A 27,906-nucleotide genomic window follows, 5' to 3' on the forward strand; every position below is an offset into this window, starting at 1 on the left:
GTCAATATGGAGTCCTATTATTAGCGTGGGTGCCAGACTGTTGCTGCCTGACAGCACTACATCACTATGGACAAGACAACAGGTTGACTAGTCTATAGCTCAAACTAACAGGCAACCAGCCAGACAAGATATAGAATCCTCTCAACAGTTATTTTTAATGCTCTACATGTACCAAAAGGAGATGTGCTAAATGACAAATGATCACTTATGTCTATTTCAACAAGCTGCTGATAAACCAATGGTATCTTGTTATGTCTCAGACAGGGATGTTTACAGACGCTTGCCTGCTCCATATCCTTGGTGTCAGTCTGGAATCAAGATGGTCTCTCTTCAAGTCAACTATTTCCAAACACAGAAGCAGATGAGAATGAGTGCCCCAGCTAAATGATTGTAATTACCAATATCTCTTATGAAATAATTAATCAAATGTTGCAAATTCCTAAACAAATTAAAATACCCTTACAAATCGGACAAGATGGAACCACACATTTAAAAGTTGTGTACAGAGAGTTGTTTCAACCATTTAATTTCAGTTGAAATAGAATAGTCTACATAGACGAGCAGAGAGGTATACTGTATATACATTATTTGAACATGTATATCTGAAGGCAATTTTTTGGTAATTCTGTAAAAACAAAAGCAACCATACAGTGCCAGAGGGAAAACAAAAATGTACAAAAGCAACATACTGTTATTTATGGAAACATATAACCTGCATGATACCAGTCAACATACACTAGCATTTTCAAACTGAATATTGACGTCCTGCCTGCTGGTCACTGATATTACATTTGAGGGAGTTGACATTACACTATGGAAAACAGTATAAAGGAATGTAATGGTAATACATCTTTCAGAATCTGGTGAATCTAAGAACGTTTTCCAACGGCAGTGTCTCCAACAGACTGCTGGATAGATGGAACATTACTGCTGTGTGTCTAATACTGTCTAGTATAGGACACTGGTCTACCAACAGAAGTAACACTGACCTCGTTTAGACACTTCATATTCTATACCCAGAATAGCATTCATTCTTCACCCTCCATTTTAGCAGAAACTAGAAACATGTTGGGAAAATAACACATGAACAGCCATATGCTATTACACACACTTTTGCTACAGAGAGCAGCTGGTTTGATCTGACCAATTTGTTTGCTGTGATCCTCAGGGTTAGAGGTCAAAGGTAAACACTAGAGGTAATGGGTGATCCGGATCTAAATATCATGTCTCCTGTGAAATGGTTATATTATTCGTCTGTCTGCTCTGTCAGAATAAGTCCAGATGGAATTTGTCTTCAGGCTATCAGGCTGTTTCACACATACAGTACAGAAGTAAAGCTACAGTCTAACAGTCTTACTGACATATTTACATCATCAGTCATGTTCAACCTAGGTGAGGAATTTAGTCCTAACCTTGGGCTCCCAAAATTAGATTACAATAAATCCAAACTGATTTCAATTTTTTTTCAAATTGAAATAATACATTTGAGATCACAAATCTGAAAAGTAAGATTCAGGGACTTTCATGTCACATCTCATACAGGAACAGAGGCTTTTCCTTGATACAAAAATGTAAAATATTTAAACATCTATGTACAGTATGTATAATAATATCCATCTATGACGGCAGCAGCTTATGAAGACACAGCCATCCTCTCATCCTGCTGACACGTACTCTTCTGAAACACAGAACAAAGGAAACATTATTATTTCTTTACTAAGTAAACACCAAATAGGTTTACAGTATCACAATGCAGAATCCCTGAAACTGAGAGTAAAATAAATAAATATTTTTTTTAAAAGCCTAAACTTTTCCCCCTACTAGCTCTGACTTTGCTGATAGCTACATTATTGAGGAGAAATGTACTTACTATGACTGAGATGTGGTTGTTCCACCTAGCTATTTTAAGATGAATGCACAAACTGTAAGTCTCTGGATAAGAGCGTCTGCTAAATGACTAAAATGTAACATGTAAATGTTGAGTCAGTTATACTATGCTCCAAAAAGTCTAACTTCATGAACTCAGAAACATGAATATTATGATTTTTTTGTAACTTATCGATCCCCCCCAGGTACATTACATTCTGTTTTCTACAGTCTATGTTAACACACACATTGACCCCTGACTTACCTGTTTATTGTGTCGCTGCACCTTGAAGGCGTAAGACAGAGAGTCGTTGTCTCCGGCCACTTCCGGTTCCAACTCCCGTCTCCTCTTCCTAGACCTGCACCCGGTCCCGCCCTGGACCAGATAACCTGGATACTGAGGCACAGCAAAGTCATGGGCACATCCTGTCCGACAGAGTTCCTGATTGGACGATTGGGCCTGTTCTGTGTGTGCCATTCCACAGCCTGCAGTGACAAAGAGAAAAACAGAAATAGACACATAAAAATTTCCTCCTGAACATAATACTGTAAGTGACTGTTGTGTCTAGTCTGATATGATATCCCGTGTCTAGTCTGATATGATATCCCGTGTCTAGTCTGATATGATATCCCGTGTCTAGTCTGATATGATATCCCGTGTCTAGTCTGATATGATATCCCGTGTCTAGTCTGATATGATATCCCGTGTCTAGTCTGATATGATATCCCGTGTCTAGTCTGATATGATATCCTGTGTCTAGTCTGATATGATATCCTGTGTCTAGTCTAATATGATATCCCGTGTCTAGTCTAATATGATATCCCGTGCCTAGTCTGATATGATATCCCGTGTCTAGTCTGATATGATATCCCGTGTCTAGTCTGATATATCCCGAGACATCCCGTGTCTAGTCTGATATGATATCCCGTGTCTAGTCTGATATATCCCGTGTCTAGTCTGATATGATATATCCCGTGTCTAGTCTGATATGATATCCCGTGTCTAGTCTGATATGATATCCCGTGTCTAGTCTGATATGATATCCCGTGTCTAGTCTGATATGATATCCCGTGTCTAGTCTGATATGATATCCCGTGTCTAGTCTGATATGTAATCCCGTGTCTAGTCTGATATGATATCCCGTGTCTAGTCTGATATGATATCCCGTGTCTAGTCTGATATGATATCCCGTGTCTAGTCTGATATGATATCCCGTGCCTAGTCTGATATGATATCCCGAGACATCCCGTGTCTAGTCTGATATGATATCCCGTGTCTAGTCTGATATGATATCCCGTGTCTAGTCTGATATGATATCCCGTGTCTAGTCTGATATGATATCCCGTGTCTAGTCTGATATGATATCCCGTGTCTAGTCTGATATGATATCCCGTGTCTAGTCTGATATGATATCCCGTGTCTAGTCTGATATGATATCCCGTGTCTAGTCTGATATGATATCCCGTGTCTAGTCTGATATGATATCCCGTGTCTAGTCTGATATGATATCCCGTGTCTAGTTTTACTCTGAGTGTATATCGGTCCAGGTCGTGGTCTAACTCCCCTGGGTCCCATCTGCTCCTCACAGTTCATTATTACACTTCTGTTTTCTCTACCACGGCCTGGATAGAGGGGGAGGAGGAAAGGAGAGTGGGAGAGGAGGGGAGGGTGAGAGGAGAGTAGAGGAGAGGAGGAGGAGTTAGAGTGTGCTCACTTTGCAGTCATGGTGTGATAACAACAGTAAAGGTGTTTTAGGCCATGGTCCTTGCTCATGTAACAGTATAACTTTAAACCGTCCCCTCGCCCCGACACGGGCGCGAACCAGGGACCCTCTGCACACATCAACGACGGTCGCCCACGAAGCATCGTTACCCATCGCTCCACAAAGGCCACTGCTCTTGCAGAGCAAGGTGCAACACTACTTCTAGGTTTCAGAGCAAGTGACGTAACTGATTGAAACGCTAGTAGCGCGTACCCGCTAACTAGCTAGCCATTTCACATCCGTTACACTCACCATGATGGCTGTTGGTCCCGCTGTGTTTTCTACCAGTAGAGGGCGAGGTCAGCGGCTTGACCGCATTCACATTCAGACCCTCAATAGGACTGTTTGGCACAGCAGCTAGTAAGCCTATCAGAAGAGAGACAAGTAATAATGAGCAGGTGTGAGAAAGAGAGAGATAGCGACACAGAGAGAAGGAGACAGACAGAAAGCAAGAGAGAGAAAGAGAGAGAGAGAACAATACAAAGAAAGGGAGGGAGGGAGGGAGAAAAATACTTACAGATTCCTGTGTATCTGGACAGCTGCTGGTAGATTTGTCTCATCCACTCTATGTTGAGTCGGCTGGCCTCTGCATGGTTCACCATAGGTTTGGGGTAGTCCACGTCGACCACACACCTGGCCGCCGACTGCACCTCTATGGGGTCTTTCCAAGGGTCGTAGATGTACTTGTCTGTATCGCCTGCAAGCAGAAGAAGAAATTAAAACAGCGCATCGTCACAAATGCCAGAGGAGTTGGTTGAGCACCACATACAGACAGCAGTCAGACAGACTTACAGAACAGCCTTGCTAATGTATGACTTGTTAAAGCAGATACTTGGATACTTTATGCATTGATACTTTGTGTGTGTGCATGTTGTTTGTGTGTGTGCATGTTGTTTGTGTGTGTGCATGTTGTTTGTGTGTGTGCATGTTGTTTAGATATATTTAGATATACTAACCTGATGAAGTCTCCTTCTGGATCTATTTTTCGTCCGAAGCCCACAGGACAGTAGCAGTGGAAGAACTGCTGGAAGAAGGAACTGCAGGAGTAACACAGCCAGCTGCCTGCATTCACACTCCAGTCTGCATCCAGGAGCAGCTCCTCAAACACCTGACAGACAGGTAAACATAGTCAGATACACAGAACAACAACACACAGTCATTCACACATAATGTCTCTACAGTTTTCTTCCTCCCCCTTCCCTCTCTCTCTTCTTTCATCCCTTCCTCCAAGCTAATCTACATGTCTTCTCTCCTCCAACCCTTATCTCCCTCCCTCCCTCCACCCTCCTCATTACCTTCATCCCCTCCTCCCAGCTGATCCACAGGTCTCCTCTGGTGAGGAAGCAAGCCACAGAGTGTCTTGCCAGGTGGTGGATCCATCCTTCCTGCCTCAGCTGGGTCATGATGGCGTCGATCCAGGGGAAGCCCGTCTTGGCCTCGGCCCACTTGGCCAGCGCCTCTGCGTTGCGGTCCCAGGGGATGCGGATACAGATGGGGTTGCCCTCCATCTTGTCGAAACGAGGGTTGTTAGTGGCAGCTGTATAGAAGAACTCACGCCACAGCAGCTTGTCGTAGAGGGAGATGGGAGGACTGTTGTTCGTCTTCACCTGAGGTGAGGACAGAGAAGAGAAATATAACACAAGAAAAAAATAGAAACAACCTTGCGTGATAGTTGTGATCATTGTGAGTTGGGGTTAGTGTTCAGTAGTGACAGCTGTGATCATTGTGAGTTGGGTTTAGTGTTCAGTAGTGACAGCTGTGATCATTGTGAGTTGGGGTTAGTGTTCAGTAGTGACAGCTGTGATCATTGTGAGTTGGGGTTAGTGTTCAGTAGTGACAGCTGTGATCATTGTGAGTTGGGGTTAGTGTTCAGTAGTGACAGCTGTGATCATTGTGAGTTGGGGTTAGTGTTCAGTAGTGACAGCTGTGATCATTGTGAGTTGGGGTTAGTGTTCAGTAGTGACAGCTGTGATCATTGTGAGTTGGGGTTAGTGTTCAGTAGTGACAGCTGTGATCATTGTGAGTTGGGGTTAGTGTTCAGTAGTGACAGCTGTGATCATTGTGAGTTGGGGTTAGTGTTCAGTAGTGACAGCTGTGATCATTGTGAGTTGGGGTTAGTGTTCAGTAGTGACAGCTGTGATCATTGTGAGTGGGGGTTAGTGTTCAGTAGTGACAGCTGTGATCATTGTGAGTTGGGTTTAGTGTTCAGTAGTGACAGCTGTGATCATTGTGAGTTGGGTTTAGTGTTCAGTAGTGACAGCTGTGATCATTGTGAGTTGGGGTTAGTGTTCAGTAGTGACAGCTGTGATCATTGTGAGTTGGGGTTAGTGTTCAGTAGTGACAGCTGTGATCATTGTGAGTTGGGGTTAGTGTTTAGTTGTGATCATTGTGAGTTGGGGTTAGTGTTCAGTAGTGACAGCTGTGATCATTGTGAGTTGGGGTTAGTGTTCAGTAGTGACAGCTGTGATCATTGTGAGTTGGGTTTAGTGTTCAGTAGTGATAGCTGTGATCATTGTGAGTTGGGGTTAGTGTTCAGTAGTGACAGCTGTGATCATTGTGAGTTGGGGTTAGTGTTCAGTAGTGACAGCTGTGATCATTGTGAGTTGGGGTTAGTGTTCAGTAGTGACAGCTGTGATCATTGTGAGTTGGGGTTAGTGTTCAGTAGTGACAGCTGTGATCATTGTGAGTTGGGGTTAGTGTTCAGTAGTGACAGCTGTGATCATTGTGAGTTGGGGTTAGTGTTCAGTAGTGACAGCTGTGATCATTGTGAGTTGGGTTTAGTGTTCAGTAGTGACAGCTGTGATCATTGTGAGTTGGGGTTAGTGTTCAGTAGTGACAGCTGTGATCATTGTGAGTTGGGGTTAGTGTTCAGTAGTGACAGCTGTGATCATTGTGAGTTGGGGTTAGTGTTCAGTAGTGACAGCTGTGATCATTGTGAGTTGGGGTTAGTGTTCAGTAGTGACAGCTGTGATCATTGTGAGTTGGGGTTAGTGTTCAGTAGTGACAGCTGTGATCATTGTGAGTGGGGGTTAGTGTTCAGTAGTGACAGCTGTGATCATTGTGAGTTGGGTTTAGTGTTCAGTAGTGACAGCTGTGATCATTGTGAGTTGGGTTTAGTGTTCAGTAGTGACAGCTGTGATCATTGTGAGTTGGGTTTAGTGTTCAGTAGTGACAGCTGTGATCATTGTGAGTTGGGGTTAGTGTTCAGTAGTGACAGCTGTGATCATTGTGAGTTGGGGTTAGTGTTCAGTAGTGACAGCTGTGATCATTGTGAGTTGGGGTTAGTGTTTAGTTGTGATCATTGTGAGTTGGGGTTAGTGTTCAGTAGTGACAGCTGTGATCATTGTGAGTTGGGGTTAGTGTTCAGTAGTGACAGCTGTGATCATTGTGAGTTGGGTTTAGTGTTCAGTAGTGATAGCTGTGATCATTGTGAGTTGGGGTTAGTGTTCAGTAGTGACAGCTGTGATCATTGTGAGTTGGGGTTAGTGTTCAGTAGTGACAGCTGTGATCATTGTGAGTTGGGGTTAGTGTTCAGTAGTGACAGCTGTGATCATTGTGAGTTGGGGTTAGTGTTCAGTAGTGACAGCTGTGATCATTGTGAGTTGGGGTTAGTGTTCAGTAGTGACAGCTGTGATCATTGTGAGTTGGGGTTAGTGTTCAGTAGTGACAGCTGTGATCATTGTGAGTTGGGGTTAGTGTTCAGTAGTGACAGCTGTGATCATTGTGAGTTGGGGTTAGTGTTCAGTAGTGACAGCTGTGATCATTGTGAGTTGGGGTTAGTGTTCAGTAGTGACAGCTGTGATCATTGTGAGTGGGGGTTAGTGTTCAGTAGTGACAGCTGTGATCATTGTGAGTTGGGTTTAGTGTTCAGTAGTGACAGCTGTGATCATTGTGAGTTGGGTTTAGTGTTCAGTAGTGACAGCTGTGATCATTGTGAGTTGGGGTTAGTGTTCAGTAGTGACAGCTGTGATCATTGTGAGTTGGGGTTAGTGTTCAGTAGTGACAGCTGTGATCATTGTGAGTTGGGGTTAGTGTTTAGTTGTGATCATTGTGAGTTGGGGTTAGTGTTCAGTAGTGACAGCTGTGATCATTGTGAGTTGGGGTTAGTGTTCAGTAGTGATAGTTGTGATCATTGTGAGTTGGGGTTAGTGTTCAGTAGTGACAGCTGTGATCATTGTGAGTTGGGTTTAGTGTTCAGTAGTGACAGCTGTGATCATTGTGAGTTGGGTTTAGTGTTCAGTAGTGACAGCTGTGATCATTGTGAGTTGGGGTTAGTGTTCAGTAGTGACAGCTGTGATCATTGTGAGTTGGGGTTAGTGTTCAGTAGTGACAGCTGTGATCATTGTGAGTTGGGGTTAGTGTTCAGTAGTGACAGCTGTGATCATTGTGAGTGGGGGTTAGTGTTCAGTAGTGACAGCTGTGATCATTGTGAGTTTGGGTTAGTGTTTAGTTGTGATCATTGTGAGTTGGGGTTAGTGTTCAGTAGTGACAGCTGTGATCATTGTGAGTTGGGGTTAGTGTTCAGTAGTGATAGTTGTGATCATTGTGAGTTGGGTTTAGTGTTCAGTAGTGACAGCTGTGATCATTGTGAGTTGGGTTTAGTGTTCAGTAGTGACAGCTGTGATCATTGTGAGTTGGGGTTAGTGTTCAGTAGTGACAGCTGTGATCATTGTGAGTTGGGGTTAGTGTTCAGTAGTGACAGCCGTGATCATTGGGAGTTGGGGTTAGTGTTCAGTAGTGACAGCTGTGATCATTGTGAGTTGGGGTTAGTGTTCAGTAGTGACAGCCGTGATCATTGTGAGTTGGGTTTAGTGTTCAGTAGTGACAGCTGTGATCATTGTGAGTTGGGGTTAGTGTTCAGTAGTGACAGCTGTGATCATTGTGAGTTGGGGTTAGTGTTCAGTAGTGACAGCTGTGATCATTGTGAGTTGGGGTTAGTGTTCAGTAGTGACAGCTGTGATCATTGTGAGTTGGGGTTAGTGTTCAGTAGTGACAGCTGTGATCATTGTGAGTTGGGGTTAGTGTTCAGTAGTGACAGCTGTGATCATTGTGAGTTGGGGTTAGTGTTCAGTAGTGACAGCTGTGATCATTGTGAGTTGGGGTTAGTGTTCAGTAGTGACAGCTGTGATCATTGTGAGTTGGGGTTAGTGTTCAGTAGTGACAGCTGTGATCATTGTGAGTTGGGGTTAGTGTTCAGTAGTGACAGCTGTGATCATTGTGAGTTGGGGTTAGTGTTCAGTAGTGACAGCTGTGATCATTGTGAGTTGGGGTTAGTGTTCAGTAGTGACAGCTGTGATCATTGTGAGTTGGGTTTAGTGTTCAGTAGTGACAGCTGTGATCATTGTGAGTTGGGGTTAGTGTTCAGTAGTGACAGCTGTGATCATTGTGAGTTGGGGTTAGTGTTCAGTAGTGACAGCTGTGATCATTGTGAGTTGGGGTTAGTGTTCAGTAGTGACAGCTGTGATCATTGTGAGTTGGGGTTAGTGTTCAGTAGTGACAGCTGGGATTATGTGAGTTGGGGTTAGTGTTCAGTAGTGACAGCTGTGATCATTGTGAGTGGGGGTTAGTGTTCAGTAGTGACAGCTGTGATCATTGTGAGTTGGGTTTAGTGTTCAGTAGTGACAGCTGTGATCATTGTGAGTTGGGTTTAGTGTTCAGTAGTGACAGCTGTGATCATTGTGAGTTGGGGTTAGTGTTCAGTAGTGACAGCTGTGATCATTGTGAGTGGGGGTTAGTGTTCAGTAGTGACAGCTGTGATCATTGTGAGTTTGGGTTAGTGTTTAGTTGTGATCATTGTGAGTTGGGGTTAGTGTTCAGTAGTGACAGCTGTGATCATTGTGAGTTGGGGTTAGTGTTCAGTAGTGATAGTTGTGATCATTGTGAGTTGGGGTTAGTGTTCAGTAGTGACAGCTGTGATCATTGTGAGTTGGGTTTAGTGTTCAGTAGTGACAGCTGTGATCATTGTGAGTTGGGTTTAGTGTTCAGTAGTGACAGCTGTGATCATTGTGAGTTGGGGTTAGTGTTCAGTAGTGACAGCTGTGATCATTGTGAGTTGGGGTTAGTGTTCAGTAGTGACAGCTGTGATCATTGTGAGTTGGGGTTAGTGTTCAGTAGTGACAGCTGTGATCATTGTGAGTTGGGGTTAGTGTTCAGTAGTGACAGCTGTGATCATTGTGAGTTGGGGTTAGTGTTCAGTAGTGACAGCTGTGATCATTGTGAGTTGGGGTTAGTGTTCAGTAGTGACAGCTGTGATCATTGTGAGTTGGGGTTAGTGTTCAGTAGTGACAGCTGTGATCATTGTGAGTTGGGGTTAGTGTTCAGTAGTGACAGCTGTGATCATTGTGAGTTGGGTTTAGTGTTCAGTAGTGACAGCTGTGATCATTGTGAGTTGGGGTTAGTGTTCAGTAGTGACAGCTGTGATCATTGTGAGTTGGGGTTAGTGTTCAGTAGTGACAGCTGTGATCATTGTGAGTGGGGGTTAGTGTTCAGTAGTGACAGCTGTGATCATTGTGAGTGGGGGTTAGTGTTCAGTAGTGACAGCTGTGATCATTGTGAGTTGGGGTTAGTGTTCAGTAGTGACAGCTGTGATCATTGTGAGTTGGGGTTAGTGTTCAGTAGTGACAGCTGTGATCATTGTGAGTTGGGGTTAGTGTTCAGTAGTGACAGCTGTGATCATTGTGAGTTGGGGTTAGTGTTCAGTAGTGACAGCTGTGATCATTGTGAGTTGGGGTTAGTGTTCAGTAGTGACAGCTGTGATCATTGTGAGTTGGAGTTAGTGTTCAGTAGTGACAGCTGTGATCATTGTGAGTTGGGGTTAGTGTTCAGTAGTGACAGCTGTGATCATTGTGAGTTGGGGTTAGTGTTCAGTAGTGACAGCTGTGATCATTGTGAGTTGGGGTTAGTGTTCAGTAGTGACAGCTGTGATTATGTGAGTTGGGGTTAGTGTTCAGTAGTGACAGCTGTGATCATTGTGAGTTGGGGTTAGTGTTCAGTAGTGACAGCTGTGATCATTGTGAGTGGGGGTTAGTGTTCAGTAGTGACAGCTGTGATCATTGTGAGTTGGGGTTAGTGTTCAGTAGTGACAGCTGTGATCATTGTGAGTTGGGGTTAGTGTTCAGTAGTGACAGCTGTGATCATTGTGAGTTGGGTTTAGTGTTCAGTAGTGACAGCTGTGATCATTGTGAGTTGGGTTTAGTGTTCAGTAGTGACAGCTGTGATCATTGTGAGTTGGGGTTAGTGTTCAGTAGTGACAGCTGTGATCATTGTGAGTTTGGGTTAGTGTTTAGTTGTGATCATTGTGAGTTGGGGTTAGTGTTCAGTAGTGACAGCTGTGATCATTGTGAGTTGGGGTTAGTGTTCAGTAGTGACAGCTGTGATCATTGTGAGTTGGGGTTAGTGTTCAGTAGTGACAGCTGTGATCATTGTGAGTTGGGTTTAGTGTTCAGTAGTGACAGCTGTGATCATTGTGAGTTGGGTTTAGTGTTCAGTAGTGACAGCTGTGATCATTGTGAGTTGGGGTTAGTGTTCAGTAGTGACAGCTGTGATCATTGTGAGTTGGGGTTAGTGTTCAGTAGTGACAGCTGTGATCATTGTGAGTTGGGGTTAGTGTTCAGTAGTGACAGCTGTGATCATTGTGAGTTGGGGTTAGTGTTCAGTAGTGACAGCTGTGATCATTGTGAGTTGGGGTTAGTGTTCAGTAGTGACAGCTGTGATCATTGTGAGTTGGGGTTAGTGTTCAGTAGTGACAGCTGTGATCATTGTGAGTTGGGTTTAGTGTTCAGTAGTGACAGCTGTGATCATTGTGAGTTGGGTTTAGTGTTCAGTAGTGACAGCTGTGATCATTGTGAGTTGGGGTTAGTGTTCAGTAGTGACAGCTGTGATCATTGTGAGTTGGGGTTAGTGTTCAGTAGTGACAGCTGTGATCATTGTGAGTTGGGGTTAGTGTTCAGTAGTGACAGCTGTGATCATTCTGAGTGGGGGTTAGTGTTCAGTAGTGACAGCTGTGATCATTGTGAGTTGGGGTTAGTGTTCAGTAGTGACAGCTGTGATCATTGTGAGTTGGGGTTAGTGTTCAGTAGTGACAGCTGTGATCATTGTGAGTTGGGGTTAGTGTTCAGTAGTGACAGCTGTGATCATTGTGAGTTGGGGTTAGTGTTCAGTAGTGACAGCTGTGATCATTGTGAGTTGGGGTTAGTGTTCAGTAGTGACAGCTGTGATCATTGTGAGTTGGGGTTAGTGTTCAGTAGTGACAGCTGTGATCATTGTGAGTTGGGGTTAGTGTTCAGTAGTGACAGCTGTGATCATTGTGAGTTGGGTTTAGTGTTCAGTAGTGACAGCTGTGATCATTGTGAGTTGGGGTTAGTATTCAGTAGTGACAGCTGGGATTATGTGAGTTGGGGTTAGTGTTCAGTAGTGACAGCTGTGATCATTGTGAGTTGGGGTTAGTGTTCAGTAGTGACAGCTGTGATCATTGTGAGTGGGGGTTAGTGTTCAGTAGTGACAGCTGTGATCATTGTGAGTTTGGGTTAGTGTTCAGTAGTGATAGCTGTGATCATTGTGAGTTGGGGTTAGTGTTCAGTAGTGACAGCTGTGATCATTGTGAGTTGGGGTTAGTGTTCAGTAGTTATAGTTGTGATCATTGTGAGTTGGGGTTAGTGTTCAGTAGTGACAGCTGTGATCATTGTGAGTTGGGGTTAGTGTTCAGTAGTGACAGCTGTGATCATTGTGAGTTGGGGTTAGTGTTCAGTAGTGACAGCTGTGATCATTGTGAGTTGGGTTTAGTGTTCAGTAGTGACAGCTGGGATCATTGTGAGTTGGGTTTAGTGTTCAGTAGTGACAGCTGGGATCATTGTGAGTTGGGGTTAGTGTTCAGTAGTGACAGCTGGGATCATTGTGAGTTGGGGTTGGTGTTCAGTAGTGACAGCTGTGATCATTGTGAGTTGGGTTTAGTGTTCAGTAGTGACAGCTGTGATCATTGTGAGTTGGGTTTAGTGTTCAGTAGTGACAGCTGTGATCATTGTGAGTTGGGTTTAGTGTTCAGTAGTGACAGCTGTGATCATTGTGAGTTGGGGTTAGTGTTCAGTAGTGACAGCTGTGATCATTGTGAGTTGGGGTTAGTGTTCAGTAGTGACAGCTGTGATCATTGTGAGTGGGGGTTAGTGTTCAGTAGTGACAGCTGTGATCATTGTGAGTTTGGGTTAGTGTTTAGTTGTGATCATTGTGAGTTGGGGTTAGTGTTCAGTAGTGACAGCTGTGATCATTGTGAGTTGGGGTTAGTGTTCAGTAGTGACAGCTGTGATCATTGTGAGTTGGGGTTAGTGTTCAGTAGTGACAGCTGTGATCATTGTGAGTTGGGGTTAGTGTTCAGTAGTGACAGCTGTGATCATTGTGAGTTGGGGTTAGTGTTCAGTAGTGACAGCTGTGATCATTGTGAGTTGGGGTTAGTGTTCAGTAGTGACAGCTGTGATCATTGTGAGTTGGGTTTAGTGTTCAGTAGTGACAGCTGTGATCATTGTGAGTTGGGGTTAGTGTTCAGTAGTGACAGCTGTGATCATTGTGAGTTGGGGTTAGTGTTCAGTAGTGACAGCTGTGATCATTGTGAGTGGGGGTTAGTGTTCAGTAGTGACAGCTGTGATCATTGTGAGTGGGGGTTAGTGTTCAGTAGTGACAGCTGTGATCATTGTGAGTTGGGGTTAGTGTTCAGTAGTGACAGCTGTGATCATTGTGAGTTGGGGTTAGTGTTCAGTAGTGACAGCTGTGATCATTGTGAGTTGGGGTTAGTGTTCAGTAGTGACAGCTGTGATCATTGTGAGTTGGGGTTAGTGTTCAGTAGTGACAGCTGTGATCATTGTGAGTTGGGGTTAGTGTTCAGTAGTGACAGCTGTGATCATTGTGAGTTGGAGTTAGTGTTCAGTAGTGACAGCTGTGATCATTGTGAGTTGGGGTTAGTGTTCAGTAGTGACAGCTGTGATCATTGTGAGTTGGGGTTAGTGTTCAGTAGTGACAGCTGTGATCATTGTGAGTTGGGGTTAGTGTTCAGTAGTGACAGCTGTGATTATGTGAGTTGGGGTTAGTGTTCAGTAGTGACAGCTGTGATCATTGTGAGTTGGGGTTAGTGTTCAGTAGTGACAGCTGTGATCATTGTGAGTGGGGGTTAGTGTTCAGTAGTGACAGCTGTGATCATTGTGAGTTGGGGTTAGTGTTCAGTAGTGACAGCTGTGATCATTGTGAGTTGGGGTTAGTGTTCAGTAGTGACAGCTGTGATCATTGTGAGTTGGGGTTAGTGTTCAGTAGTGACAGCTGTGATCATTGTGAGTTGGGTTTAGTGTTCAGTAGTGACAGCTGTGATCATTGTGAGTTGGGTTTAGTGTTCAGTAGTGACAGCTGTGATCATTGTGAGTTGGGGTTAGTGTTCAGTAGTGACAGCTGTGATCATTGTGAGTTTGGGTTAGTGTTTAGTTGTGATCATTGTGAGTTGGGGTTAGTGTTCAGTAGTGACAGCTGTGATCATTGTGAGTTGGGGTTAGTGTTCAGTAGTGACAGCTGTGATCATTGTGAGTTGGGGTTAGTGTTCAGTAGTGACAGCTGTGATCATTGTGAGTTGGGTTTAGTGTTCAGTAGTGACAGCTGTGATCATTGTGAGTTGGGTTTAGTGTTCAGTAGTGACAGCTGTGATCATTGTGAGTTGGGGTTAGTGTTCAGTAGTGACAGCTGTGATCATTGTGAGTTGGGGTTAGTGTTCAGTAGTGACAGCTGTGATCATTGTGAGTTGGGGTTAGTGTTCAGTAGTGACAGCTGTGATCATTGTGAGTTGGGGTTAGTGTTCAGTAGTGACAGCTGTGATCATTGTGAGTTGGGGTTAGTGTTCAGTAGTGACAGCTGTGATCATTGTGAGTTGGGTTTAGTGTTCAGTAGTGACAGCTGTGATCATTGTGAGTTGGGTTTAGTGTTCAGTAGTGACAGCTGTGATCATTGTGAGTTGGGGTTAGTGTTCAGTAGTGACAGCTGTGATCATTGTGAGTTGGGGTTAGTGTTCAGTAGTGACAGCTGTGATCATTGTGAGTTGGGGTTAGTGTTCAGTAGTGACAGCTGTGATCATTGTGAGTGGGGGTTAGTGTTCAGTAGTGACAGCTGTGATCATTGTGAGTTGGGGTTAGTGTTCAGTAGTGACAGCTGTGATCATTGTGAGTTGGGGTTAGTGTTCAGTAGTGACAGCTGTGATCATTGTGAGTTGGGGTTAGTGTTCAGTAGTGACAGCTGTGATCATTGTGAGTTGGGGTTAGTGTTCAGTAGTGACAGCTGTGATCATTGTGAGTTGGGGTTAGTGTTCAGTAGTGACAGCTGTGATCATTGTGAGTTGGGGTTAGTGTTCAGTAGTGACAGCTGTGATCATTGTGAGTTGGGGTTAGTGTTCAGTAGTGACAGCTGTGATCATTGTGAGTTGGGGTTAGTGTTCAGTAGTGACAGCTGTGATCATTGTGAGTTGGGGTTAGTATTCAGTAGTGACAGCTGGGATTATGTGAGTTGGGGTTAGTGTTCAGTAGTGACAGCTGTGATCATTGTGAGTTGGGGTTAGTGTTCAGTAGTGACAGCTGTGATCATTGTGAGTGGGGGTTAGTGTTCAGTAGTGACAGCTGTGATCATTGTGAGTTTGGGTTAGTGTTCAGTAGTGATAGCTGTGATCATTGTGAGTTGGGGTTAGTGTTCAGTAGTGACAGCTGTGATCATTGTGAGTTGGGGTTAGTGTTCAGTAGTTATAGTTGTGATCATTGTGAGTTGGGGTTAGTGTTCAGTAGTGACAGCTGTGATCATTGTGAGTTGGGGTTAGTGTTCAGTAGTGACAGCTGTGATCATTGTGAGTTGGGGTTAGTGTTCAGTAGTGACAGCTGTGATCATTGTGAGTTGGGTTTAGTGTTCAGTAGTGACAGCTGGGATCATTGTGAGTTGGGTTTAGTGTTCAGTAGTGACAGCTGGGATCATTGTGAGTTGGGGTTAGTGTTCAGTAGTGACAGCTGGGATCATTGTGAGTTGGGGTTGGTGTTCAGTAGTGACAGCTGTGATCATTGTGAGTTGGGTTTAGTGTTCAGTAGTGACAGCTGTGATCATTGTGAGTTGGGTTTAGTGTTCAGTAGTGACAGCTGTGATCATTGTGAGTTGGGTTTAGTGTTCAGTAGTGACAGCTGTGATCATTGTGAGTTGGGGTTAGTGTTCAGTAGTGACAGCTGTGATCATTGTGAGTTGGGGTTAGTGTTCAGTAGTGACAGCTGTGATCATTGTGAGTGGGGGTTAGTGTTCAGTAGTGACAGCTGTGATCATTGTGAGTTTGGGTTAGTGTTTAGTTGTGATCATTGTGAGTTGGGGTTAGTGTTCAGTAGTGACAGCTGTGATCATTGTGAGTTGGGGTTAGTGTTCAGTAGTGATAGTTGTGATCATTGTGAGTTGGGGTTAGTGTTCAGTAGTGACAGCTGTGATCATTGTGAGTTGGGTTTAGTGTTCAGTAGTGACAGCTGTGATCATTGTGAGTTGGGTTTAGTGTTCAGTAGTGACAGCTGTGATCATTGTGAGTTGGGGTTAGTGTTCAGTAGTGACAGCTGTGATCATTGTGAGTTGGGGTTAGTTTTCAGTAGTGACAGCTGTGATCATTGTGAGTTGGGTTTAGTGTTCAGTAGTGACAGCTGTGATCATTGTGAGTTGGGGTTAGTGTTCAGTAGTGACAGCTGTGATCATTGTGAGTTGGGGTTAGTGTTCAGTAGTGATAGTTGTGATCATTGTGAGTTGGGGTTAGTGTTCAGTATTGACAGCTGTGATCATTGTGAGTTGGGGTTAGTGTTCAGTAGTGACAGCTGTGATCATTGTGAGTTGGGGTTAGTGTTCAGTAGTGACAGCTGTGATCATTGTGAGTTGGGGTTAGTGTTCAGTAGTGACAGCTGTGATCATTGAGTTGGGTTTAGTGTTCAGTAGTGACAGCTGTGATCATTGTGAGTTGGGGTTAGTGTTCAGTAGTGACAGCTGTGATCATTGTGAGTTGGGGTTAGTGTTCAGTAGTGACAGCTGTGATCATTGTGAGTTGGGGTTAGTGATCAGTAGTGACAGCTGTGATCATTGTGAGTTGGGGTTAGTGTTCAGTAGTGACAGCTGTGATCATTGTGAGTTGGGGTTAGTGTTCAGTAGTGACAGCTGTGATCATTGTGAGTTGGGGTTAGTGTTCAGTAGTGACAGCTGTGATCATTGTGAGTTTGGGTTAGTGTTCAGTAGTGACAGCTGTGATCATTGTGAGTTGGGGTTAGTGTTCAGTAGTGACAGCTGTGATCATTGTGAGTTGGGGTTAGTGTTCAGTAGTGATAGTTGTGATCATTGTGAGTTGGGGTTAGTGTTCAGTAGTGACAGCTGTGATCATTGTGAGTTGGGGTTAGTGTTCAGTAGTGACAGCTGTGATCATTGTGAGTTGGGGTTAGTGTTCAGTAGTGACAGCTGTGATCATTGTGAGTTGGGGTTAGTGTTCAGTAGTGACAGCTGTGATCATTGTGAGTTGGGTTTAGTGTTCAGTAGTGACAGCTGTGATCATTGTGAGTTGGGGTTAGTGTTCAGTAGTGACAGCTGTGATCATTGTGAGTTGGGGTTAGTGTTCAGTAGTGACAGCTGTGATCATTGTGAGTTGGGGTTAGTGTTCAGTAGTGACAGCTGTGATCATTGTGAGTTGGGGTTAGTGTTCAGTAGTGACAGCTGTGATCATTGTGAGTTGGGGTTAGTGTTCAGTAGTGACAGCTGTGATCATTGTGAGTTGGGGTTAGTGTTCAGTAGTGACAGCTGTGATCATTGTGAGTTGGGGTTAGTGTTCAGTAGTGACAGCTGTGATCATTGTGAGTTGGGGTTAGTGTTCAGTAGTGACAGCTGTGATCATTGTGAGTGGGGGTTAGTGTTCAGTAGTGACAGCTGTGATCATTGTGAGTGGGGGTTAGTGTTCAGTAGTGACAGCTGTGATCATTGTGAGTTGGGGTTAGTGTTCAGTAGTGACAGCTGTGATCATTGTGAGTTGGGGTTAGTGTTCAGTAGTGACAGCTGTGATCATTGTGAGTTGGGGTTAGTGTTCAGTAGTGACAGCTGTGATCATTGTGAGTTGGGGTTAGTGTTCAGTAGTGACAGCTGTGATCATTGTGAGTTGGGGTTAGTGTTCAGTAGTGACAGCTGTGATCATTGTGAGTTGGGGTTAGTGTTCAGTAGTGACAGCTGTGATCATTGTGAGTGGGGGTTAGTGTTCAGTAGTGACAGCTGTGATCATTGTGAGTGGGGGTTAGTGTTCAGTAGTGACAGCTGTGATCATTGTGAGTGGGGGTTAGTGTTCAGTAGTGACAGCTGTGATCATTGTGAGTGGGGGTTAGTGTTCAGTAGTGACAGCTGTGATCATTGTGAGTTTGGGTTAGTGTTCAGTAGTGATAGCTGTGATCATTGTGAGTTGGGGTTAGTGTTCAGTAGTGACAGCTGTGATCATTGTGAGTTGGGGTTAGTGTTCAGTAGTGATAGTTGTGATCATTGTGAGTTGGGGTTAGTGTTCAGTAGTGACAGCTGTGATCATTGTGAGTTGGGGTTAGTGTTCAGTAGTGACAGCTGTGATCATTGTGAGTTGGGGTTAGTGTTCAGTAGTGACAGCTGTGATCATTGTGAGTTGGGTTTAGTGTTTAGTAGTGACAGCTGGGATCATTGTGAGTTGGGGTTAGTGTTCAGTAGTGACAGCTGTGATCATTGTGAGTTGGGGTTAGTGTTCAGTAGTGACAGCTGTGATCATTGTGAGTTGGGGTTAGTGTTCAGTAGTGACAGCTGTGATCATTGTGAGTTGGGGTTAGTGTTCAGTAGTGACAGCTGTGATCATTGTGAGTTGGGGTTAGTGTTCAGTAGTGACAGCTGTGATCATTGTGAGTTGGGGTTAGTGTTCAGTAGTGACAGCTGTGATCATTGTGAGTTGGGGTTAGTGTTCAGTAGTGACAGCTGTGATCATTGTGAGTTGGGGTTAGTGTTCAGTAGTGACAGCTGTGATCATTGTGAGTTGGGGTTAGTGTTCAGTAGTGACAGCTGTGATCATTGTGAGTTGGGGTTAGTGTTCAGTAGTGACAGCTGTGATCATTGTGAGTGGGGGTTAGTGTTCAGTAGTGACAGCTGTGATCATTGCGAGTTGGGGTTAGTGTTCAGTAGTGATAGCTGTGATCATTGTGAGTTGGGGTTAGTGTTCAGTAGTGACAGCTGTGATCATTGTGAGTTGGGGTTAGTGTTCAGTAGTGATAGTTGTGATCATTGTGAGTTGGGGTTAGTGTTCAGTAGTGACAGCTGTGATCATTGTGAGTTGGGGTTAGTGTTCAGTGGTGACAGCTGTGATCATTGTGAGTTGGGGTTAGTGTTCAGTAGTGACAGCTGTGATCATTGTGAGTTGGGGTTAGTGTTCAGTAGTGACAGCTGTGATCATTGTGAGTTGGGTTTAGTGTTCAGTAGTGACAGCTGGGATCATTGTGAGTTAGGGTTAGTGTTCAGTAGTGACAGGTGTGATCATTGTGAGTTGGGGTTAGTGTTCAGTAGTGACAGCTGTGATCATTGTGAGTTGGGGTTAGTGTTCAGTAGTGATAGTTGTGATCATTGTGAGTTGGGGTTAGTGTTCAGTAGTGATAGCTGTGATCATTGTGAGTTGGGGTTAGTGTTCAGTAGTGACAGCTGGGATCATTGTGAGTTGGGGTTAGTGTTCAGTAGTGACAGCTGTGATCATTGTGAGTTGGGGTTAGTGTTCAGTAGTGACAGCTGTGATCATTGTGAGTTGGGGTTAGTGTTCAGTAGTGATAGTTGTGATCATTGTGAGTTGGGGTTAGTGTTCAGTAGTGATAGCTGTGATCATTGTGAGTTGGGGTTAGTGTTCAGTAGTGATAGTTGTGATCATTGTGAGTTGGGGTTAGTGTTCAGTAGTGATAGCTGTGTGTGTATGTACACAACCTCCTTGTAGAGCTCTGCCAGTTTGCTGTAGAAGAGTCGACAGGACAGACATCCAAAGCGGAGGTAGGGGCTGAGACCCAGAGGACTGGGGAGCAGGGGGCTGGCGGTCTTCCTGGGACGCTCAAAATTCACCTGCCATGTCTGGAGAGAGAGAAAGGTTTAATATATAATACATATATGATATAAAACATAAGTCTGAGTCTGTGTGTTACGTACTGTGGAGAGGTCAGGTCTAAGTTGTTTTTCTACCCTGGTGAGAGCTTCACTCGCTCCTCCAGGCCACACAGCTGGAGCCAAGCCCTCAGTGTCAAAGCCTGGGGAGGGAAACAGGCACACAGCATGTTTAGACACTTGCGGTAAAAGTATTGAGAAAATGTGTTTTTCACAAGTATGGATTTCAATGGGAACAATTGTGAAGTGTCTTACCCAGCTCCTCCAGTAGGGGCACTCCATACTTGTCCGTGTGGTTGTCTGAGACGGGGGTGACACATCGACCCATGCTGGCCTGGGACAGAGCCTCTACTGGGGAGTCCAGGGGCAGCATGGAGCCCACCAACATCTGGAAAAGCTTGAAGGTGAGAGGAGGGTGACCCCCGTTCAGCTCCATGATCCTACAGAGAGAAGAGGAGGAGGAGAGGGTTTCAATTCAGGGCTCGGTTTAATCCAAGCCTCCATGTGAAAATGTCATCCGGGTGTCCCACTCACTTGTCCAGGTCGTAGAGTGTGAGGTCCTGTTGACCACCTCCACTCCAGCCTCTGTGGCCAGCTTCCTAATGGCTGCATCCCTCTCCTTACCGAATGACTCAGAGTCACACTCAAACGTCAGCTGAGAGATGTTCCAGTCCTGAGAGGAGAGGACACAGAAAACACTGATACAGTAAGGTGGATACAGTTGAAGTAAGAAGTTTACATACACTTAGGTTGGAGTCATTAAAACTTGTTTTTCAACCACTTCAAATGTATTGTTAACAAACTATACTTTTGGCAAGTCGCTTAGGACATCTACTTTGTGCATGACAAGTAATTTTTCCAATAATTGTTTACAGACAGATTATTTCACTTATAATTCACTGTATCACAATTCCAGTAGGTCAGAAGTTTACATACACTAAGTTGACTGTGCCTTCAAACAGCTTGGAAAATTCCAGAAAATTATGTCATGGCTTTAGAAGCTTCTAATAGGCTAATTGACATAATTTAAGTCAATTGTAGGAGTACCTGTGGATGAATTTCAAGGCCTACCTTCAAACGCAGTGCCTCTTTGCTTGACATCATGGGAAATTCAAAAGAAAATCAGCAAAGACCTCAGAAAGATAATTGTAGACCTCCACAAGTCTGGTTCATCCTTGAGAGCAATTTCCAAACACCTGAAGGTACCACGTTTATCTGTACAAACAATAGTACGCAAGTATTAACACCATGGGACCACGCAGCCGTCATACCGCTCAGGAAGAAGACGCATTCTGTCTCCTAGAGATGAACGTACTTTGGTGCGAAAAGTGCAAATCAATCCCAGATCAACAGCAAAGGACCTTGTGAAGAAGGCTGGAGGAAACAGGTACAAAAGTATCTATATCCACAGTAAAACGAGTCCTATACCGACATAACCTGAAACGCCGCTCAGCAAGGAAGAATCCACTACTCCAAAACCGCCATTAAAAAAGTCAGACTACGGTTTGCAACTTCACATGAGGACAAAGATCGTACTTTTTGGAGAAATGTCCCCTGGTCTGATGAAACAAAAATAGAACTGTTTGGCCATAATGACAATCGTTATGTTTGGAAGGAAAAGGAGGATGATTGCAAGCCGAAGAACACCATCAATACCATGAAGCACGGGGGTGGCAGCATCATTTTGTGGGGGTGCTTTGCTGCAGGAGGGACTGGAGCACTTCACAAAATAGATGGCATCATGATGCAGGAAAATTATGTGGATATATTGAAGCAACATCTCAAGACATCAGTCAGGAAGTTAAAGCTTGGTTGCAAATGTGTCTTCCAAATGGACAATGACCCCAAGCATACTTCCAAACTTGTGGCAAATTGGCTTAAGGACAACAAAGTCAAGGTATTGGAGTGGCCATCACAAAGCCCTGACCTCAATCCTTTAGAAAATTTGTGGGCAGAACTGAAAAAGCGTGTGCGAGCAAGGAGGCCGACAAAACCTGACTCAGTTACACCAGCTCTGTCAGGAGGAATGGGCCAAAATTCACCCAACTTATTGTGGGAAGCTTGTGGAAGACTACCTGAAACATTTGACCCAAGTTAAACAATTTAAAGGCAATGCTACCAAATACTAATTGGGTGTATGTAAACTTCTGACCCACTAGGAATGTGATGAAAGAAATAAAAGCTGAAATAAATCATTCTTAAAATGAAGTGGTGATCCTAACTGACCTAAGACAATGAATTTTTACTTGGATTAAATGTCAGGAATTGTGAAAAACTGAGTTTAAATGTATTTTGCTAAGGTGTATGTAAACTTCCGACTTCAACTGTATTTGCTGTCTCTGGTTTGAGGGTTTGGGTGAGGGGAGAGAGTATGGGTGAGGGGAAGACTGTAGGGGTGATGGGGTCTCACCTTAAAGAGTCGGGGGAAGATGTTGGCCGGCTGGCCTCGGATCACAAATAGACGGGAGTTGAGCTTCTGGAGGCTTGCGTCTAGATCTTCCAGACACTGCAGCAGGAACCTGAAACACAGGAGTGGGAGGACAACCGTCACTATATGGCCATGCAGGAGAGGACACTGCTTTAACGGCATTCTCACAGTGTGAAGAGACTCATGTTTGTGAGTTAAACCTGACACCATGTATGATTGAATAAAACCCTAATAAGTCCAACTAAATAATAGATTATTTAGAATGAAGAACATGGTTGTGGGCCAGGATATAAATAAAAACTCTAAATTACTTTCCAAGAAGCAGACTGGTGCCCTTTGACCATAATTAATATTAAGATGGTGATCGTATATACAGTATAACAGTGCAGGATTCTGGCACAACCTGCATGACTGTAGGCCACCACAAGAGAGAGCGGTCTACAACAGAAACAGCCTAACACACAGAGGCCACTCACACCTTCACAACAAGCATGATTTCACAAAAACATTTGCCTTTTCGCATTTAGGCACAGATTCTGGCACAGATTCAGTCCTTACTGTTGCAGCAGTAATATTTGGAATGAAACTGTGCAACGGTTAACATGGTTCAGTGATCAGTGTGGTATCCCAAATGACTGATTGACAGAAAACTCTGATCCTGCTGCCACAGAACAGCCCCCTGAGAGGAGAGCAGCAGGTGGTACATGGTGTGTGTATGTGTGTGTCTAGTGTGTTTGTGCAGAGTAAACACCTGAACACCTTTGAAGGCAATAAACAAGCTGTGGAGATAGCAGGCCTACACAGGGTTATCTGGGCTATCTGCCTGTCGATTCACCCGTTTTCCAGATCAAATAAAATTCTAATAAAAAAGAGAAAAAAGTATAGTTGTGGACAAATTGACTTTGTCCTCAATTTAAAAGATGGCTAATCCAGCTACAGATCTGAGGGCCACTGCTGCATCCTGCTGCTTGAGCGCTTTTAAAGATCCAGCTAGGCCGCTCCACCACAGCACAGCCTGCTGTAAAGTCGGTCATCCCAATAGCAACCACTAACTCAGGAAACTTAACTCTCTATTGGCCCACTAACCTGTCTCCCTGCCTGGAAGACACCATTTTACAGGCCTTGGCTCTAACCTCGTTGGTTTTGGATGCCAGAAAAAATGCCCCAGAGAGGACTTAATAATTTGTACAGAAAGGGAAAATATTGTCCGTTTCTATTACACTAAGAATGCTTTCTTAACCGTGTCTGGAAGAGAGAAGATGTTGCTTTTGCCTGCCATTCATTCAATTAGGCCTAGTAGTAGTTATTCTATCTACTGAGATAAAATAATCAAGGAATAAGCACCACTACCTTTTAAAATACGAAATAACCTGGCAAATAATTGGAGAATACGCAAACATAGAATCCACTAACTTTCAATACAGAAGACAATGCTGTTAACACTACTTTTATCTTCAAAGCAGACAGAATTACAATATAGACCTACTTCTGCAATCCTGCTCTGCTGGGCCTATACAACTACCTGATCTATGGATGTCAAGATCCAGGCCTTCCACTGGCACATCTGATCACTCCATAGCCTACTTCTGTTTTCTCTAGCTTGGCCAGATAGTGGCAACCGTCTAATGGGAGCTGTTCTGAGAACCACTAGATCACTACAACTAACTACTATAACATCTGGTATGGGTCAATAAATTGGACTTCCAATTCACTTCTTGAATTGAAATGGAACAGACCACAATCCTGCCTACAACATCAACTTTGTAATACACTGAACAACACTGTTAAATAGTTAACACTGTAATACCACAAACAGAGTATACACAATGCATTTATGTCTACTGGGACAATATAATCTTATTGATTTGTTGGTTGATAGATGAATAGATAAGTTAGTTGTGCCTCACCTCCACCGGTTGACCCCCAGGTTGGAGGAGCCAGCGAACCAGGGGTCCAGGAAGTAGACACAGCGCACCGTGTCTGAATCCCGCACCGCCTCCAGCAGAGCTGGGTTGTCATGGAGACGCAGTCCTTTCCGGAACCAGTGGATGGAGTTCTTGGACATATTTGAAACAAGGACTGAAAAAAAATAGGGATTTTTTTTAATGTTTAGAAGCCCCGTATGTGCCATTGTGCAGGTTTTCCCAAACTGGGTCCTGTCACCATGGGTGCACATTTTGTTTTTAGCCCAAGCACTACACAGCTGATTCAAATCATCAAAGCTTGATAATGAGTTGGTTGTTTGAATCAGCTGTGTAGTACTTCGGGAAAAAAACGAAACATGCCAACCAGGACCAAGTTCGGGAAACCCTGCTATAGAGAACGGTTCACCTAAAAATTAAAAAAAAGCAAGTTATATATTTTTTGGTGCAAGTTATACTACATCTTTAAAGAGATGTATTATAGAGAACTGATAATTAAACACACTGAGTGTGGGAGGACTGGAGCTCCAACGTCACAGTTTTTTAAATAAAAAAGACTACTGATTTCAGCACCCAAAGAATAGCTCACAATTGCACACAACATTGTTCTGTGTAAATAAATGCAGGTTATTCTTTGGGTGCTGAAATTATGATATATATATATATATTTATTTTGTTTTTATCAATTCGCCCACACTAGTCGCAACTCCAACGTAAATAGTGGAGTTGAGTTTAATCGGCTAAGTGAAAGTGGGCTTTAGTCAGAAATAATGTAAAATGCTTGCAATGCTCACAGCACTTCCATTTGTCTTCAATTACAATATTTTCATATTTCTGTGACATGTATATAACATAATACTGTATACATTACAATACATTTATATGATGTATACAGTCAAATGGGACTGAAAAAAATATGGTCATCCAAAATAGTTTAGTTTCCTTCTACTCACTAAATACACTGCTCAAAAAAAATAAAGGGAACACTTAAACAACACAATGTAACTCCAAGTCAATCACACTTCTGTGAAATCAAACTGTCCACGTAGGAAGCAACACTGATTGACAATCAATTTCACATGCTGTTGTGCAAATGGAATAGACAAAAGGTTGAAATTATAGGCAATTAGCAAGACACCCCCAATAAAGGAGTGATTCTGCAGGTGGTGACCACAGACCACTTCTCAGTTCCTATGCTTCCTGGCTGATGTTTTGGTCACTTTTGAATGCTGGCGGTGCTTTCACTCTAGTGGTAGTGTAACGGATGTGAAATGGCTAGCTAGTTAGCGGGTGCGCGCTAGTAGCATTTCAATCAGTTACGTCACTTGCTCTGAGACTTAAGTAGTGTTGCCCCTTGCTTTGCAAGGGCCGAGGCTTTTGTGGAGCGATGGGTAACGCTGCTTCGTGGGTGACTGTTGTCGATGTGTGCAGAGGGTCCCTGGTTCGCGCCCGTGTCGGGGCGAGGGGACGGTTTAAAGTTATACTGTTACAGTAGCATGAGACGGAGTCTACAACCCACACAAGTGGCTCAGGTAGTGCAGCTCATCCAGGATGGCACATCAATGCGAGCTGTGGCAAGAAGGTTTGCTGTGTCTGTCAGCGTAGTGTCCAGAGCATGGAGGCGCTACCAGGAGACAGGCCAGTACATCAGGAGACGTGGAGGAGGCCGTAGGAGGGCAACAACCCAGCAGCAGGACCGCTACCTCCGCCTTTGAGCAGGAGGAGCAATGCCAGAGCCCTGCAAAATGACCTCCAGCAGGCCACAAATGTGCATGTGTCAGCATATGGTCTCACAAGGGCTCTGAGGATCTCATCTCGGTACCTAATGGCAGTCAGGCTACCTCTGGCGAGCACATGGAGGGCTGTGCGGCCCCACAAAGAAATGCCACCCCACACCATGACTGACCCACCGCCAAACCGGTCATGCTGGAGGATGTTGCAGGCAGCAGAACGTTCTCCACGGCGTCTCCAGACTCTGTCACGTCTGTCACATGTGCTCATGTGCTCAGTGTGAACCTGCTTTCATCTGTGAAGAGCACAGGGCGCCAGTGGCGAATTTGCCAATCTTGGTGTTCTCTGGCAAATGCCAAACGTCCTGCACGGTGTTGGGCTGTAAGCACAACCCCCACCTGTGGACGTCGGGCCCTCATACCACCCTCATGGAGTCTGTTTCTGACCGTTTGAGCAGACACATGCACATTTGTGGCCTGCTGGAGGTCATTTTGCAGGGCTCTGGCAGTGCACCTCCTTGCACAAAGGCGGAGGTAGCGGTCCTGCTGCTGGGTTGTTGCCCTCCTACGGCCTCCTCCACGTCTCCTGATGTACTGGCCTGTCTCCTGGTAGCGCCTCCATGCTCTGGACACTACGCTGACAGACACAACAAACCTTTTTGCCACAGCTCGCATTGATGTGCCATCCTGGATGGACTGCACTACCTGAGCCACTTGTGTGGGTTGTAGACTCCGTCTCATGCTACCACTAGAGTGAGAGCACCGCCAGCATTCAAAAGTGTCCAAAACATCAGCCAGGAAGCATAGGAACTGAGAAGTGGTCTGTGATCACCACCTGCAGAATCACTCCTTTTTTGGGGGTTTCTTGCTAATTGCCTATAATTTCAACCTTTTGTCTATTCCATTTGCACAACAGCATGTGAAATGTATTGTCAATCAGTGTTGCTTCCTAAGTGGACAGTTTGATTTCACAAAAGTGTGATTGACTTGGAGTTACATTGTGTTGTTTAAGTGTTCCCTTTATTTTTTTGAGCAGTGTATAATAATTACCAAAAAAAACCACATATTTTTGGAGACAAATCAAACAAAAATATTATATTCCAAAAATAAAGCAATATTTTGTTATCAGCAGGCATGAAGAAAATGCAATAAATTTCGTTTCTCGATTTTTGAATAAACAGACGTTATATCACACAGATACAGGGCCGTTTAGAGCGCTTCACAATGTAGGTCAATCTGGTGACCATAACAGCTAGACTGTTACAGCATCTGACCACAGCATCATTCGCATTATATACATGGCATACCTGCACACAAATTGTTCAGAAAACTCAGACACACTTAAACACATTCTATACCTAATCCAAGGAAAGATCATTTTTTTGTTAATTGGCAATGCACAGCCTCAGAAGCGGGTCAATTACACTTACCTTATGTAAGTGTAATACATGTTCCCCTACTTTACAACGAATACACCTAATACGTTATGATAACCAATAATCGCAAAAATGTACCTGTAATGTGTACTCAAGGATGTCTCTTATGTAATTACCGTTGACAGTGTCGTTAAAATCCCACGGGTGGTCTCTCAAAATGTAAATTAAACTGTCTAGGGTTTCCTTTCCAGGGTACAGTTCTTCCAGTGCAATAAATAGTTTCATAACTGTTCAAGCTACAGCGCATGCTCAATATTCCAGTGATCAACACATGATATAGAAAATATATTAATAGATATGATGTCTGTTTCAAACCACAGTACCTTTACTGTCTAGTTAGAAATATCTATTCTCCCAGCGACACGCCCCAACAAGCTACAAATTAACCACCTTGAAAAAAGACGTATCCAATTGGTGGATTTCCAAGTTACGCAGTGGGCATGAACTCACGTTTCTGTGGCATGGCTCCGGAACACTTTGTGCAATATTTAGAGGCTTTTGGTGCACTACATATGATTTTTTTGGTGAAGTTTTCATTATGTGTTGAGCATTTTTATTTGACATGTAATACCTATATTTCGATAATCTGAAACCCCGCCCTGTTTTTATGTGTAACATGTG

At 44.0% G+C, this 27,906-nt stretch overlaps 1 pseudogene; it reads right to left on the bottom strand.

Moving 5' to 3' along the window:
- Positions 1 to 496: 496 nt before the first annotated feature.
- On the bottom strand, positions 497 to 27,633 carry LOC129815932 (cryptochrome-1-like; annotated as a pseudogene).
- Positions 27,634 to 27,906: the final 273 nt, after the last annotated feature.

The sequence above is a fragment of the Salvelinus fontinalis genome, chromosome 18, assembly GCF_029448725.1.
Source record: "Salvelinus fontinalis isolate EN_2023a chromosome 18, ASM2944872v1, whole genome shotgun sequence".
NCBI classification, from domain to species: Eukaryota; Metazoa; Chordata; class Actinopteri; order Salmoniformes; family Salmonidae; genus Salvelinus; species Salvelinus fontinalis.